Below are 2,500 nucleotides of genomic sequence, written 5' to 3'. Positions count from 1 at the left end.
TCTCCCCGGGGCACGGGCCTGCGAGGCGCCCCAGCCGCGCCACCCCGCACGGCGCGCGCCGCGCAGCGGTGGCCACCGCGCTCGGAGGGCGAGGAGGGCGGGCACAGGCGCGGCAAGGCACGCCGGCCGCGGCCGCTGCGGGCGGCCCGGCGCCGGAGCCCGGCGGGCAGGAAGACCGGGGCCGCCGGTGCACGCACCGGGGTCCCGGCTCCGCCGCCGACTCTCCGCCGCCGAGGCCGCCGCGCACCGCCGCCGCCGGCGCCGCCGCGCCTCCCCCGCCCCCCCACGCGCCCCCCCCGAGGGGCGGCACCGCTGCGCCAACGCGACAGCGGGGGTGACGATTGACCGCCAAGCGACGCTCAGACAGGCGTAGCCCCGGGAGGAACCCGGGGCCGCAAGTGCGTTCGAAGTGTCGATGATCAATGTGTCCTGCAATTCACATTAATTCTCGCAGCTAGCTGCGTTCTTCATCGACGCACGAGCCGAGTGATCCACCGCTAAGAGTTGTCTCGGTTTCGGTCCCCGCCGCGCGCGCGGGGGGACCGGGCAGCCTTCGGCAGCCCCTGAGGGCCCCCCCTCCGCTCCGCCTCCCTCCTCACGCCGACGCCGGCTGCTGAGCGAGGGACGGCCGAGAGCCAGAGAGAGGGGCTCGCCCCGCTGACCGTACGAGCACAGAGTGGGGGGGGAAAAAGGGAAAAGGAAAACCCGAACGAGAAGGGCGGGGAGCCCTCGCTCCCGACCTGGGACAACCCTTTGCTCGCTTCGAGTCCGGCCCAGGCGCCCAGGCTCGGCCCGGCCCGGCGGGGAGCAGCGCGCCGGCCGCGCCGCCTGCCTCAGGGACGCTGGGGGAGGGGGCGGCTCCCCGCGGACCCCCAGCGTCGGAGCCCGGCCGCCACCGGCAGCGGCACTGGCCGCTGCCCGCGCGCCCGCGGCCCACCGGCCCCGCGCTCCCCAGCTCCTCGCTCGCCTCGCCGGCCTCCGGCTCCGCCGTGGCCCCGAGGCGGCGCCCACGCCCGCGCGCGCGCACACACAGCCTCCCGGACGACACCACGCGCTCTCCCGTCCCTTCCGCGGACAGACGCCCGGCGGCGGGCGGGCGGGCAAGGCGGGACGGACGGGGACGGCGCCCGCTCTCCCCGTCTCCACGCGGAGAACGGGGGGGGCCGCCCCCGCCGCCCGCCTGCCGCCCGCCCGCCGCCCGGCGAAGCCGGGTTGGGCAGAGCGAGGCAGGCGCGCCGGATGGCGGAGTGCCGGCGGGTAGGGCGCCGCCGCCAGCGGCCACGGCGGCAGACCGAGAGCCCCGGCCAGGGAGGAGAGCGGATCGCGCCAAGGCGCGGCGTCCGCACCACCCGCGGTGGGTGGGGGCTCACCGTCCCGGCGAGAGCACGCGCTCGCGCCGGGGTCACGCGTTCGAGGCAGGCCGGCGCCAGCCGACCGCGCGGCGTCCCTCCGCCGAGACCAGACCGCGGAGAGAGGGGGCAGGGTACCCCTCTCCGTCCCGGCTGCCCGCAGGGCGAGCGCGGGGCGCGCCGGCTGGCATGGGGGGGCACGGCGCCCGCGCGCGCCGGCCCCCCGGCCCTCCGGCAGCACACCCGGCTGCCCCCCGGGTCGCATCGGGCCGCCCGAGTCTTTAAACCCCCGCCCGGCTCTCCCGCCGAGAACCCTCGGGCCCGGAGCCCGGGGCCCATGGCCATCCCTACCCGGGGCGGCTACCGGCGGCCGCGGTGGCCGGAGGCCCTCCGCTCCTCCCGCCGCCCCGCCCCCCCCCCCCGCCCGGCCCGCTCGCAGCACGGTCCCCGCGGCACGGCGCGGGGCGGCTGGAGCGGTGGGGGGGGGGGAGAGAAAGGGAAAGCGGAAAGGGCGGGAGGGCACGGCCGGTGCGGCGCGCACGGCGCGGCGCCCGGGAGGAGCGAGCTGGCACACGGGACCACACGGGTGGGTCACCGAGGGGGGGCAGGAGGAGCGCGGACGCTAGGTACCTGGCCCTGGGGTGAGGGAAACGACCTGAAATCCCCGCGGGGGTGCCTCCCCCGCCGCCGCCCGCCGCCGGGCCGCCGCCGCCTCGTGGCGACGGCGGCAGCCTCGGCGGCAGCAGCGAGGCGGGACGCGGAGGGGAAACCCGGCACCCGCCAGCCGGCTCCGGCGCCCCTCGGCGGAGCGTCCGCCCGCGGGGTGCGCCCGACACCCGCCGCCACGACCTCGTCCTCCTCCCGGGGCCCGGGGTTTCCCTCAGTAACCCGGCGCCCGGCGGCAGCTGCGCCCGGGAGGAGAGCCGTGGTTTGGGCCGCCCGCTCGGGCACGACCCGTCGCCTCGCGTGGCCTGGCGCGACGGCCCCCGCTCGGGGTCCGCCGCCGCCCGGCGCCCGCCCCGCGCGCCATCCCGGAACGCCTGTCCTCGCCGTCTCTGCAAGACGGGCTGCTCCGCCGCAGCCCGCCGCGGGTCCGCCCCCCACCGCTTAGGGGTGGCGACCCGTCGGCACCCGTCCCGACCCGGGGTGCC

General features: G+C 79.8%; 1 non-coding gene across 1 annotated transcript; it reads right to left on the bottom strand.

Moving 5' to 3' along the window:
• Positions 1-353: 353 nt before the first annotated feature.
• Positions 354-506, bottom strand: LOC136996796 (5.8S ribosomal RNA). Its single transcript, XR_010887739.1, has one exon. It is a non-coding gene; the product is annotated as a 5.8S ribosomal RNA (ribosomal RNA).
• Positions 507-2,500: the final 1,994 nt, after the last annotated feature.

Source organism: Apteryx mantelli, unplaced genomic scaffold (genome assembly GCF_036417845.1).
Source record: "Apteryx mantelli isolate bAptMan1 unplaced genomic scaffold, bAptMan1.hap1 HAP1_SCAFFOLD_86, whole genome shotgun sequence".
Classification (NCBI taxonomy): Eukaryota; Metazoa; Chordata; class Aves; order Apterygiformes; family Apterygidae; genus Apteryx; species Apteryx mantelli.
This window is presented reverse-complemented; position numbering and strand designations above follow the sequence as displayed.